The following is a 15,265-nucleotide window of genomic DNA, read 5'->3' as shown; positions in this document are numbered from 1 at the left end:
CACATGCACGGCCTCCCGCATTATGAACATTCCTCACCAGAGTGGGACATTTGTTGCAGTCAATGAACCTATAGTGACACATCATTATCACCCCAGATCCATAGTTTGTTTACATTAGGGTTCACTCTTGGTGTTATACATTCTGTGGGTTTGGACAAATGTATAATGATACCTGTCTACCAGTATAAAATATCATATAAAATGTTTATATGATATTTTCATGATTTATAAAATACTGCCCTAAAAATCCTCTGTGTTCCACTTATTCATCCCTTTCTCCACCCTGGCAACCTATGACCTTTTCACTGTCCCTGTGCTTTTGCCTTTTCCAAAATGTCATATTGTTAGAATCATAAAGTATATAGCCTTTTCCAACTGGCTACTTTCACTTAGTAATCTGCATTTAAGATTCCTCCAAGTCCTTTCACAGCTTGACAGCTAATTTCTCTTTAATGCTGAGTAATATTCCGTTGTCTAGATATACCATAGTTTATTTATCCTTTCACTTATGAAGGGCATCTTGGTTGCTTCCAAGATTTGGCAGTTATTATAAATATAGCTTCTATAAATATCTATGCACAGAGTATTGTGTAGATGTAAGTTTTTAGCTGCTTTGAGTAAATACCAAGGAGTATGATTCTTGGATCATGGGGTAAGAATATGTTTAGTTTTGTAAAAAAACTGCCAAACTGTCTTCCAAAGTGGCTGTACCATTTTGCATTCCCACCAGCAATGAGTGAGAGTTCCTGTTATTCCATATCCTGACCAGCCTTTGGTGGTGTCAGTGTTTTGGGTTCTGATCATTCTAATAGGTGTGTAGTGGTATCTCTTTGTTTTAATTTGCATTTCCCTGATGACATATGATGTGGAGTATCTTTTCATGCGCTTTCATTTGCCATCTATGTATCTTCTTTGGTGAGATGCCTGTTAAGGTCTTTAGCCCATTTTTGTAATTGAGGAGGGTATTTTTTACAGAGACTAATTGAAGTTATAGAACCACCAACAGAGATAACAAAACTGCATTCTAAAATAGCAGTTACTAAATTCAGACCTGGGAAATTCTTTAGCATTATATTTATTGAGAACTTTAATATTTTAATAATAATTCAGTAGTATTAACTATTAAATAGTTATTAAATTGACTATTTTAACTTTGTTTGAAAAAAGTGAAAGGCAGATACCAGTATTAAAGTCCATCTCTGACTCAGATATTGGCAAGTTTTGCTGTCACATCAGATTTTATTATATAGGCAAAGATATTAATTAATTCCAGTTACCTCAGTGGTATGTCATTCAGATTAATTTAACTCTACTCACTCTTTAATTGCTGCTGGTCAAAAAGATTGATCTAGTGAGAGATATACTTAAATTTTAGCATGTCCTTAAAGGGCCAGATACTTTGTTTTCATCATTTTATATACCATTCCTCAAACTATCTGTGCTGAAGCACCACATTTGATTTTTGTTTAGTTTTTCATTCCTATCTAGTCACAAGTCAATACTTGTGAATTAATAGAAGAATGAAAAATTTAAACACTTAACAAAATACAAGCCCTAATTATGTTCAGAGGACATAAAACTAAGCTTTCAGATTGCTTTAAAGTTTCTGAACGCTGCCCTTTAACTTCTGTGCCTCCCTCCTATGAATCCGTAACACTCATCTGTAGTCAGTCTGTTCTCCAGCATCAACACATGCTTAGCAGTCCCTCAACGGATGCTTGCATGGATGGAGCGTTTGTTTCACAGAGAAGATCTCAACATTCTTGTAATAATCTATACTTCATACTTATGTTTGGTATTGATTTGTTTAAAAATCAGGGTTTTTTTTTTAGTTTGGATATGAAACAGTTAAAAATTTTGCATGCCGAACACCTCTTTAGAAATTTTAAACTACTTCTACCCCTTCTTAAACTACTACATTTAAATAGGACTTTTAGGTTACCCGCTCTGGCAGGCGTTATCTCATTTGAGCCTCTTTACAGCTCTGTGAGGTTGGACACTGATTACTTCCTTCATTTTACTGTGAGGTAACTGTGATTTACCTGAGATAATGTAGCTAATTAGTAGAAGACATGACTGGAAACTAGAATTCCTGACTCCTATCTTAGAGCTGAGATCGATCCCCTTCTATCATTGACCTCCATCAGTGTTTTAAATAAAATCGCAACTAAGGTCAAAGCACCAGACTCCTAGTTTCTGGCTCTGGATCTTTTTGGCACTAGTAACATAATTTTTCTCACAGTGAGAATCATCCTTAAAAAACAAAACAAAGCCCATCCTAGCCTCAACACTTCTTTAAATCAGTTCCAGGAACCACTGAACACTCTTTGCACACTCAACATCCATCCTTCATCCCATGATTTCTGATGAAGAATGGTGCTTGCTTTTTTAGTGCCCTCCCCATCTGTTACAATAGCCTGTCCTCTGTACGAAGTTAGAGGCAGAAGGGCTGCCTGCTCTGTTACCTCTGGTTCAGAGATCCACTTCCACTTGTTCATTTGGACCTGCGGATGCAAGGGCTGAAATACAGTGTCACTAACAGCTGCCTGCCGCATACCTCCTCCTGCTATATGTCCTTCCTTGGGTGGGGAAGTGAGGCCTCTCAGCAAAAGAAATACCTGATTTTTTAATATGAATTAGGTCAGGCTTATATGCTGCTAATGTACTGCTTGTTATCTTCTTGCTTTAGAGGTTTCCCTTGGTGTTCATTTTTATTGGAAGCTCTGAAATACTTTCAATATATTTTTTTATGGTTTTTAAAACTTAATCACTTCTCAGTGCACTGAATTTGGACACCCAGAAACATAATTTCTTTGCTTTACAATAATTTCTAAACTAGAAATTAAATGCTTCAAAATTATGCACATGTTAAATATACTTTAATGTGTAGTTAAAAGACAATATAATAAAAAAATGATCTCAAAATTAATGCTAAAAATCTAGCCATTCCTTTTAATTCCTTCTTTCAGTTTACCATGTATATCTACTGCTTTGAAGAGAAATCAAGATGAGGACTTTTAATTTAGCCGCTTTACTTTTTTAAACTTAATTAATTTATTTTTTAAATTTAACTCCTTTTAAAGAAGTATCTTGAAGATGAACTGGGAGCGGGTGTAAGTGGGAGAGATCATTAGCGAACAAAGTGTAATAAAGGCGTTCTTTTTTAAGAAAGACGTATACATCTTCACATGAAGCACTGGGCAGTGCAGGGTGTAGGCTTCCACCTCGTGAATGTCTCATTTTAGAAAATTGTGACACTTCTTTGCTTTAAAGTGATTGATAATTGATGATTAAGTGATTAATTAGTGAATCCACTGCATTCTGTTTTTTGTGCTTTTAAAGAAAATTAGTAAAGCTGGGTGTTTTTGTTTTGTTTTTGATTTTTAATGTTACCTAAAGTTTGGTTATGTCCTCAAATGAAAAATATTTCTAGCTGTGTCTTGTGTGTGGACCTTCAGCTTAATCCATTTGTGGTCATAGGTATTATTTCTCTGAGCCTTTCCTTAACTATTCTTGTTATGTATTCTCTCTTTGTTTTATCATTAAATTATGTACAGTGACCTCTGGCAATCAACAAACTTTATAACTTATTGTGATGTAGAACTTCTTTATGGGAAAAGAAAAAGATCTCCAGTTATTATATAAACTGTTTTCTAATGGGTCAACTTTTTTCGTCAATAAATAATTTTTATTTTTTATTTTATTTAATTATTATTATTATTATTTTAGGCAAGGCAACCCTTGGTTGACCTCACAGATTGCAAGGACCTTGTCAGTTTACAATCCCTTATTTTTTCTACTTTTTACGCCTAGAGCACCTGATCTTCCTAGGTGGTTCCCCATCCACGTACTAATCAGGCCTGACCCTGATTAGCTTCCAAGATCAGGAAATAATTTTTAAAACAAGTTTAAGAGGAAGCTTAACAATTTTGAAAAACTTTATACAAACGTATGCTCAACATAGGAAATGAGGAAAACTATGAGATAAGAAAAGTTATCTAAAATCTCCCCACCAGAGACAAATACTGCTTTTAACTTCCTTTCCTTCTGGTCATGTCTATGCCTTTTTTGCATATTTGAGATCATATGGTGTAACCAATATGTATAGTCATTGTATGTATTCTCTTTTTTTAAAACTAACATTATATCATAAGGATTTTCCACAAGAATTATATTTCTTGAACATTTTCACAATTATGTACTATTCGGTTGTTTAAGTACAGCTTAATTTTCTTGATTATTCTCTCATTACAGACAGTTTGTTTGTTTCTAGTATATTTGCTGGTATATACTCTAGTGAACATTTTTGCATAATGTCTTTTCTTAATTAGAATGATCTCCCTAGAATATGCTCCCAGTTCCAAAATTTTGTAATCAGAAGGAATGAATGCTTTTAAAGATTTTTATACACAAAGGCAGATGGTTGTACAAAGAACTTTACCAACTGTTTGGACTTTTTTTCCCCCACTAGGAGAAGGTCCAAAATCTTTGTCACCCTAAGAAGATTAAGAACCACTGATGGATGTTTATAAAAAGAGAGTTTATTTCTTGAGATCATCCTGTCTTTTAGCTTTCTAGAAGCCTAGCAGCAAGCAAGGGCTCAAGTAGACGTGTGAGAAATTTGTTGAGAATGTGATCTTGGTAAGACTGACATGCCATCACAACCAAGGATGCCCTTCAGGGAAACCGAGGTGCCTCGGGCTGTGGGAGTGGTGGCGACTCTTTCTTAGTGTCAGCTTGAGAAACCATGTTTTGTTTACTTCATATTTGTCAGTGGCAGACAAATAGATTTTTGAAAACCATTCCATGTTTCTGTGAAATCAGAATAGCAATCCTAGCAGTTCAGTTTAATGTTCTTATGTGCCAAAGTGACTAACTGAAAATAACTGCTTTTTCTTTTTCTCTGTAAAAATAAAATCACATGACATGAATATACCACTCTAAGGTATATTACATTTTCCTACAGCCTGATATTCACCTAGGCTAGTGGGCCTCATAGTAAGTTATTACTACTTTTTGAAGTACTAATAATTGGAAATTTAGTAGTTTCAGAAGTTTAGCCCTTTCTGAACTATTTTATTACTGAACTATTTTATTGCTAGCCCTTTCTGAAGTATTTTATTACAAATTCTGGTTAATAGCATTGTATTGGTTTGAAAATAAAGGAAATTTTTATTGAAATGAACTTACTGAAATTAGCAGTGATTATAAAGAATCTATTTAGGTTTTTGTATTTTAAAAATCTCAAGGATACATATCAGTTTATTTAGTCAAAAGTTATGAAAAACTTGTGGATGCCTTGCTCCCTGGAGAGAGTAAAGTTGTTAAAAGCATGGGCTCTGGGGTCCGAGACGCTGGGTTTTGAATCCTGCCTCTGTCCCCTCCTCAGTGTGTGGTGGCTTTCAGCATTTAATTCTGTGCCTTGGTTTTCTTATCGGCAGAATGGTACCCAGCTCAAAGGGTTGTTGCGAGAATGAAAAGAGGTGCAATGCACTTGGAATAGTGCTTGTTACCTTGTAAGTGTTCTACCTCTGCCTCACCCTGTCATCAGCATCGTCATGGAGGTCATCATCTTGGAAATCAGCATTCAGTGAAGCACTGTCAGTGATGAATTGATTTACCTGATTTTGGTTTTTGTTTTTAATCTCTTCCATGTTTCTTGTCAAGCCTTTGGATGTTCTGTGCTTACTTTGCTAACTTCGCTAATGCCTTTGGTGCAGGCTGTCTTTGGTGCATGCCATGGTAACAACGGCCTCCCTTTCATTCATTCATAGATACCACAATAAATGTGTTGCTTACCATTGTTGTACAAGGTAAAAGAAGGAAATCTTTTTAATAGAAAAATGAAAAACTCGAATGACTTAGGGTCATCAGAAGATGACAGCAAAATAAAATGGAGGCATTTGATTAGACTTGACAGTTCCAAGTACTGTGCATAACATTTGCCAGAATTTCATCTTTAGTCACAAAAGGATATCAGATTTCAGTTGTACCATCCAACAGCTTTTGTATGACTGAGGATGGAATGTGTCAGAGCAGAAAGAAATGGAACTGGAAAGAAATGGAAAATTAATTTTAAGTTAACTGCATCATATTTTTAATGTTCTCATATAAATATAATCCCTTTACTACATGATACATCAGAGAATAAATTAGGAAAACACCCTGTATTCTCTGTGAAAGCAGTGTCTTGATATGCTACTCCTAATCCTCTTTTGCATTTCATAGTGAACATCATTATGTATACTAAAAAACAGATAGTAGTATTTATGGATACATATTCTGAGAGTTTTTTCTCCCTGTTCCTTAAATGATACCTCTTATAAGATGGAAGGCAAAAAATAGAGCTCTAGTCTTGTATACGGGCCACACGTCTGAGAAACCTAGTAAGTTCCTCTGCGATGATCTAATTATCGTCTGCAGTCTTCATGAAACCATTTGATAAGTTTTTGGTTAGCGTAGAATATCAATGAAAACATAGTCATGGACTTGATCATGAATAATTTGGTTTTATTCCACGGCTGCAGCAATAATTTTGGTTACAAAAAGGCAAGAGTATTTATTGTTAAGTGAGGGTTTGAACAGCTCAGAAATCACAGTGCTACTATATCACTGAGAGAGTCAGCTTGACATAGGGCAGAAAACACTTTAATCTTTACTTTTAATTATGAGAGAAACTCACTAAATTTTTTGTATAAAGTTAGTTCAAAATGTTTTTCCCTTATTTCACATGCTGTTGGGCTAAATCATAACCTAATACACTGAAGGAGCAAAAAAACATTTGACAAGACATGTCATTGTTTCGAGTGTCAGTATTAGCTGTTTCTTTGGTAGAAGTAGTTGCCAAAGATGGGACTTTAAAATGTAATGAAAAAGCAGAATAAAGAGCCCTTAAAGTGTACATTAATTGCACATTTTTAAAGTTCCTCAAGTTAATTTTTTGTAATTTCTTTTGTAAATTTCTAGAAAATAGAAGTCCTCATCAAGCAGTCTTGTAAAGTAGCTTAGCATTGTGGCTAAATGCTCAGGGTTAGGAGTCACACAGACCAGAGTTCAAATCCTGGAGTAGTCACTTAGTAATTGCGTGGCATTGCACACGTTATTTCGTCTCTCTAGTCTTTGACTTCCTCAGCTATAAAATGTGAGAATGAAATTGCGGGACCTATCATAGGATTGTTGTGGGGACTAGAATATGTAATGTACTTGACAGTGTCCAGTTATTTTATTTTATTTTATTTTTTAAGTAACAGTTTTCATTGCTGTCCCCACCAAGACCCATCTAAAAAATGTAAAGCAGACCCTCCTTTAGAAATATGGAGCCCAGGAGACAGCATGTTTTCTATTGGATCGCTATTATTATTTTGTATATGGGCGTAGGAATGAGGGAAATCAAAATGGCAGAGAGTTTAGGAGACAAGCAGGTAAGTAATAGAAACTCAGTGTGCAAAAGGAGGAGAAGACTATGCAAGACTCTTCACTTGGAGCTTGTAGTCTGGTCGGAGGAGAAAAAACTAACACCCGGGATCATTAGAGGATTATAAAAGTACTAGGGAGCAGAAACTCATAAGAGGGGGAAATATCACTGAAAGCAGAATAGATGGAAGGGGCAGTATCTTTATAAATGGAATTGGAATTGAACTTAGGAAGAAAGAAGGGGAAACCAGGGCAGTGCTGCAGGCTCAGGTTGACAGCGTGAGCCAAACTGAGAATGCTTTTTTATGGTCTCCCGAAGGGGCCTAAACGATGAGCCGATGAGTCCTGAGAACAGCTTGAATGAGTAAAAATGGGTAACATTAGAAGGCCAGGCAAAGGATTTTGAATCTGGTGTGTTAAAAAAAAAGCCGAGACTTTCAATTTTTAGAAAGAAAACTACCATGCCTGGTCAAAGCACTGTTTAACACAGGTAAGTCTGAGCATTATGTAGAGTAGATTAAATAGGGAGACCGTTTAAGTAATTCAGACTGCAGCGGGGAGGATTTGGGTCCCAGGGAAGAGAACGGTGCCGGTGTCCGCACCAGTTCCATCCTTCCTCTTGCAGGAGAGGGGCCGTGTCCTCCTGACCAGGCCGCGCCCGCATCTGCTTCAGCCCCCACCCATCCCACATTCTCAGGAACTTTCTACTCTCGATTACTTCTTCTCTCACATGTATTTATTTTTTTTTTAATTAAAATAATTGCGGTGACATTGGTCGATAAAATCAAATGTTTTGAGTGTACAATTCAACACTACGTCATATATTACTGCATCTCGTGTTCACCGCCCAAAGTTAGATTTAACTTCTGTCACCGAATATTTGACCCCTTTTCCCCCATCTACCTCCCACCACCACCCCTCCCGCCCCTTTCCCTCTGGTAACCACTGACCCACTGTCCGTGTCCATGAACCTCTGTTTGTCATGTTTGTTGCTTTCAGTTTTATATCCCACATTTGAGTGAAATCATGTAGTTTTCAACTTTTTGTGACTTATTTCGCATAGCATGACTATCCCCAGATCCATCTATGTTGTTGCGAATGGCAGTATTTCATCTTCTTTTATGGCTGAGTAATATTCCATTGTATATATGTACCACAGCTTCTTTATCCAATCGTCTTTTGTAGGACACTTTGGTTGCTTCCAAGTCCTGGCCACCAGCTATCTCAAATGTACTTTAATACCTCACCCTTGCCTTTCTTTAAAAAGAATCAGTACTTTCCCATTAAAAACAAAACAGAACAAACCAAAAACCCTCACTCTGCCTTGTTTTCTCCAGTTACCTCTCCATTTCTGTTCTTTCCCTCACAGGCAAACTTATCACAAATGCCGTCTATTTTTGCTCACACCATTTCCACACCCCCTAACTCCACACCTCAGCTCACTCTTGTTAGGCTCTTGACCCCATTCCACCCCCAGAATGGCTCTCACTGAAGTTATCAGTCGACCTCCCCTCACCAAATCCTATCTTCATGTCGCTTGGCTTCTAAACAGCCCTTAACACTGTCGACCATTCCCTCTGTTTTGGATGCACTGTCTTTGCTCTGGTTTTCTTCCTGCGTACCAGGCCAGTCCTCTGTCTCCTTGGTGGTCTCACCCGCCTCCACCCGTCTTTCAAGGGTTTGATTTCTCAAGGCAGGGTGCAAGGCCTTTTCCTCTTCTCACTTTGTTATCTCTCCATAAATAAATTCATCCAGGTCCTTATGTCAGTTATTACCTATGTAAAGATAGCTGTCAGATTTCTGTTCTCCAGTCCAGATCTCTTCACACGTTCTGTCCCGCCTTCTCTTGACTGTTTCAGAAGCACTTCAAACTCAGCATATCCAAAAAGGAATGTGTCATTTTCGTTTTCAGTCTTTTTCATTGTTTCCTCTTTCTGTGAGTAGCATCCACTTATACAAGTTGGAAACCTGAAAGCCGCCTCTGACACCTCTGTCTCCTTCACCAGACAGGTCCAGGCCATCGTGAAATCCCTGCATTTCGTAATGAGCCCTCATGCACGCTGGCCTCCTTCCAGCCTGCTCTCTTACTCCTCAGCCAGTGGGCTCTTTTAAAAATGCTCCTGTCTCTTCCAGGAGCATTAACACTGTGAACTGGCTTTTCATTGCTCTCATATTAAGACCACACTCATTCCCATGGACACCAGACCCTGCTTGGTCTGGCTGCTATCTGTCTTCAGCCTCATCTGGCACCAGGCCCCCCTGACTCTTTGCACTCCAGCCACATTTAGTCTGTCTTACTCACCACAGGCCTTCTCGCTGTCAGGACTTTGTGCAAAATGTTCTCTACCTAGAATATATTCCATCCTCTCTTTACCTAGTTAGCTTCTCCTCATCCTTCAGACCTCTACTCAGAAACTATTCATTCTCAAGGAGGTCCGCCTAACTTCCCATGTCAGATCAGCCCTCCTGAAATGCCCTCACAGCACCATATCTGTATGGTTATTTGATTATATGTCCGTCCCCCCTGCCCCACCCACAAACACACACACTGGACAGACAGCTCCACAGACGCAGGAATGTGTTTGCTCATCCTTGTATTTGAGTAGCCTAGCCTAGAACGGAGTAGATACTCAATACATATTTGTCAATCCAAATGTCAGTTAGACATTTCAGAAGGATGTCTAGGGCAGAAAAGCAAGAGGGTCACGGAAACACCTCTAGCCCTCTAGATGACAGAAAATAGAGCATTCCGTCTGCAGCTGGTCAGCGGGTAATTATGAACAGTCCTGAGGCCCCTCCAGATCCCCGCTCCTGGGGCCTCTGCCAGTGTTATGTGTCACAGAGCTGGCGAGTGAGTCATGCTGCAGAACTGAGACTGAAATACTTCCCTTGCCTACCCTTCAAGCCTTGGAATTCTTAGTATTTTAACAACTTGCCTGCAGTTTTTAGCCCTGGTGACCACTCCTTCCTTGAAATTCTCTCCCATGTTGCTTTTTCCAGTATTTTATTTCTAAATATTTTTCTTGTCCCTCTGAAAACATCTCAGCTCCTCTCCCTGTTCATTTGCTCCATCAGAGTATGCATTCCAGAACTCAGCTCCAACCTGGAATGCTTCCCTCTAGTGGCTCCCATTTCTAAGAGAAAAAAAGTCTAAACCTCTTGGCATTTCTTAAGAAGCACTGTGAGGCACTGCCAGTATCTTCAGTCTCATCTCCTGACACCTCCCCCATATGTCCCCTGCACTTGTTACACCAAACCATTTGGAGTTCCCTGAATAATCCATGTTTTTTATGCTTTGGGGCCTTTGCCTCAATCTGGAATGACTGCCAATCCTCCCTACCGCCATGCCCTTACCTACCAGCCATTCCCACCGTCTTTGTATGGGGGAGTGTCCACTGTTTTTGGAACATAGATGATGTCACTTATAGCCTTCTCAAGTGTTCCTTCTCCAAGGCTATGACACCCTCGGAAGTAGGGCCTTTTCCTATAACATAGTACTTTAGAGAGTGCCTGGCAGATATTGGACCTGTAATAAATATTTGGATAATTAAAAGGATAATTCTTTTAATGATGCATATAAATACTAACTCCTGTGCCACATAACAAACTAGAGTATTGCTGGCTAAGCATTCTCTCCTGAGATCAGGCCTGTTGATATTTGAACAGTAAAATGTCAAGTTTATTGCATAAATAGCCTTGATCTACCTTGAATGTATTTTTTTCTGTCTCACATAATTATATTTTCTTGTCACACCCTCCTAAAATGGATTTCTAATCATGACATGGTAGTAAAATGTCGCTCCACACGTCAAGTTGATGTATCTGCCCTGAGAACTTGGAGGAGTTTTCTTTCTTGGGATGATTTTTTCTTTTTAGATTTGCAAGAGAATATTTTTACACCAATCAAAATGTGTGTGTTCTAAAGCCCCACATTGCAGTACTTTTTTATGAGCTGTTATGAAAGCCAGGCTTCAGGGCAAAGCAAGGAAGCACTGGAAGAAAAGCTGTTTTATGCATTTCCAGCTGCAAAAAGTAGTAACATTTCAAGTGGGAGTGATGTGTTCATTCTAGAATTTCTCCCCTAGAGGGATAATAGGACATTGCTTTCTCAGCTTTCAAAAGAGTATTACAAACAATTCGCTCCCAACACAAATACCACATTTGACCTCATTCTGCTCTAACTCAGTAAAGTGTTTTTCCTTACTATCATAAGAATTATTGATGAATTCTGTTGGTGATGTAACTTCTGATAAAGTTTTCCAGAAGATTTGGAAATCACACGCTTTCACTGAGATTGCCAGATGTGAAGGAGAATTGGAGAATTAGAATTAAACTGTTTAGCTTTGGCTGGTATTAGATCACGAAGTACTTTGTTCCTGGAAACGAGAATCAAAGGATAAGACTAAGTAGGCACGGTCCTGGTTTCAAAAAAACGTTAGCAGTGTGGACTCAAGGATTGATGTTAAAATAATTTACATATGATCTAAAAAAGGACGTGAAAAGAGATCCTTAGCTCTTCTAGGTGAGAAAGTAGAGTTGATGGGCACAAGCTTAAAGTTCCGCATCATGTGAGTGGGCAGAAGAGAAGCAGATGGGACCTCGTTTTCAATCAATTCAGCTTTTAAGTAGTTCCTCCTTTCTCCACCTGATGAAATGCTGAAATTGTTCCTTCGAAGGGTCCTATTCAGCAGGGTTAATTTCTTATTTCTTATCCTACTCAGCTCTTTGGTTTTAAAATGTATATTTTCTGTCTCCATATGCATACATAATATATATGCATACATAAATAATTTATGTCTTTAAAAATCTTCACAGATTTTATTTTATAATCTTTCTCTCATTGCTTTGCTTTCATTTTTTTTCTCCTCACTCATTCTCCAGTAACTTTCTTGTTTTTAGACAGGTCACTTTGTAGAAATAACAGGGTAGGATATATATTATAAAATATTGATAATTTTATTAAAGTATTTTGTGTAACTTGTTTTTTTAGAATGTAAATACCACTTAGGAGCTTTCTTTTTAAAATTCAGTAATTTCTTAGCTTCCAAACAGTTAAAATCTACCTCCTATATCATTTTATGATATATTTTGAAATGTTGTATATTTTAATATATTTTATACATTTTAAGAAGTATTATAGTCTGCCCTTTACTACCTGTGAGAGATGGAGCTTTTAAATGACATTGGTATACCTTGTGTATATAGCCCTGTCTATATACACAATGACAATGATGTACCTTGTGTACGTAGCCCTGTCTATATAACACGTTTGTGTTCTTACCACTGAAATAATGGCATAAATTTGACAAATACAGCTTTGTCACCTTTTGAAATATACTACAAAATGATTTATTGATCATTTGTTTCATATTCATGTTTGATTCCTAAAATTCATTTCAAATCAGCTAAAATTTAATATTGAATATTTGCAATAAGAAAGACTTTTTTCAACCTGTAAAGTATATACATGATTCAGTTCATGACTTGAGGCATGAATTTTTATTAAGTTCTCTAAAAAATAAAAATTACTTGGATTTCATAAATATGTTTAACTTTCATGTGTTTCATATGTTAGTTGTCTATGTGACTTTGATCTGAGCCATTTACACAATCTTACAAATAAAAGTTTTTGTAAAAAGATAAACAATTCGTTGGCTTTCTTTCCCCTACTGTGGACATTAACCTATAATTTGGTCCTTTAACTGCCCATTTCTTCTTTTACTTTATTCCCCCTTGAGTTTTACCTGATATTTTTCTGAAGTGACTTAGAATTGCTATCCTAATACTGTTTTACAACGACCAAATTTAGCAGGAAGCCATTTGCAAGATAAATTGGCCCAGAGGACTAGGACTGACACCCCCGCAGATTTACTTTCTCATGTTTAAATAAAATGTTCATTTTCCATAAAGTACCAAATTTCACTTGCAGACATGGATGATTTATCTAAATTTGAAAGAGAAGAAACTAAAAAAACAAAACAAAACAAAACAAAAAAAGATTATTCAAATTTTAGATTTGTAGAGAAGGTAATGTGTTTTAGTTACCTTATCTGGAGTTCCAAAATGCTGGATTAAACCAAGCCAAGCAGTGGCTGGAGTAAAACAGTGGATGTATTATTTCCAGCAAGGAAATAATAGACGACCCTCAGCTAGTTCTCCATTTCCTTAGTCTGTGAAGAAACACACTGAGTACCTACTGTCTACTCCAGCTTGGGACGCAAGGATAGATAATACTCTCACGATCCTCAAAGAGCCCTCGGTCTGGATCCTCAAAGAGCCCTGGGTCTGATCGGGAAGAAATATGTAAACAAACACTGAGGCAGCACCAGAAAAGAAGTGCTAGAAACACCCACAGGACTGCGGAAGAGGCAGGAAGGTTACCTGGAGCCCATTCCTGAGTTTAGAACTGCTGGCTTGAACCAGTGGATACTTAAACTGTAATGTCTCATTTACATAATAGAACATTAGAGATTACTAGTGTTAATACAGAGGTGGGTTTTGTGACATCTCCCTTTTTCTGGTTGTAATTTGAATTTATACATTGAAAATTGACTGCTTTTATTCCTAAGGAATTTGCAGTCTCCCTCCATACTTTTAAAAATGCAGTGCATCGACATGGTTTTTAAAAAAGTAAACTTTATCCTAATTTTAAACAATTCAAGCACTTAGTTTAGTTGAACTATATTTTGTTTTAAACTGAACTGTTACTTCTGAGGAAATTGAATAGGTTTTATTACCCATGCTTACTAATACCACCATCAAAACCAGTAAGCTAGACCTAATCACATAATCTAGAATATAAAAGATCAAACATAAGAATATTTTTATATTTCATAAGTTTTTCTTTTTAATATAGCTTCTCACTTCTGAAGCATTTTAAATAAATGTATGTCCTATAAAGAACTTCATACTTGTTCATTAAGTTTGGATTTTAGTGAAATAAAGGTAACATTCTTGTCAGTTGAAAAGTGATTTTTCTAAACTCTGAATGAAGAGGTACCTTTCCATAGAGATAAAAAAGAAAAGTGTACTCATGTAATGTCCAATGATATGAGTGATATTAAATATCAAAAACCTACTGAAGTATCTATGTACTTGGAATAGAGATGACCAGGGAAATTGGACACTCACTAATTGATAATTTGAGATACCATCGGTACACAATTATTATCCAAAGATGGAACATTTAAAACTGATGTTTCAATATTTTTATCAATCCTAAATTAAAATAAATTAACCTTATAGGAAGAAACCTGTTTAACCTTTGTCGAGATTCTTAGATGATTTTAAATGCTTAGAAGGAATCAGAGTTTTCTACTCTAAGCATCCAGATTTCACATTTAGCTGGAAGAAAAAGCATTTAGGGGATTAGGAACCACTGGGATGACTGCATGCCTTTGCCTTCTGCTTAAAAAGGGAATTCACAACCTCCAAAAGGAGTGGACCCAAAAGGGGGCTTGGATCAGGATAAAGTAAGGGCTCATTGCAATCATCCAAAAATGTAGATAATATTAGATAAACTGCAGGAGGTTATCTTCAATAACTGAAATAGTTGATTGCCCAAGAATAGTTTGTATTTTTCTACTGAAAATATAATTATTTTCAACACTTTTAGTTTTTTCATTACTTAATTCAGGCTTAACTCTCTTGTCTCATCCTAATTATGGGAAAGAAATTGTGTTTAAAATGGGAGAAAAGAGCCTAAGATGTAAAATTTGCCGTATCTAGATATTCTGTAATTGAGTATGATTATTCTACAAGATGCACAGAGATCTTCAGAAAATTATTGTGCCAGTGCAGATGGATACTACTTTGAGGATACTGTATGATATGCATGAAAATTCAAATCTGC

At 36.9% G+C, this 15,265-nt stretch overlaps 1 protein-coding gene across 3 annotated transcripts in view; it reads left to right on the top strand.

Moving 5' to 3' along the window:
* The window catches only part of GALNT7 (polypeptide N-acetylgalactosaminyltransferase 7), a 107,509-nt gene that overhangs the window by 31,807 nt on the left and 60,437 nt on the right, over positions 1 to 15,265 (top strand). The window contains exon 1 of one of the 3 annotated variants that reach the window (XM_023530727.1): positions 5,579 to 5,600. The exons of the other annotated variants lie outside the window; for them this stretch is intronic. The gene's annotated coding sequence lies outside the window, so the exon portion shown is untranslated. Of the gene's footprint in view, positions 1 to 5,578; positions 5,601 to 15,265 lie in introns of those variants that run through there. 3 annotated transcript variants of the gene reach the window in all.

This window comes from Pteropus vampyrus, unplaced genomic scaffold (genome assembly GCF_000151845.1).
Source record: "Pteropus vampyrus isolate Shadow unplaced genomic scaffold, Pvam_2.0 Scaffold53, whole genome shotgun sequence".
NCBI classification, from domain to species: Eukaryota; Metazoa; Chordata; class Mammalia; order Chiroptera; family Pteropodidae; genus Pteropus; species Pteropus vampyrus.
This window is presented reverse-complemented; position numbering and strand designations above follow the sequence as displayed.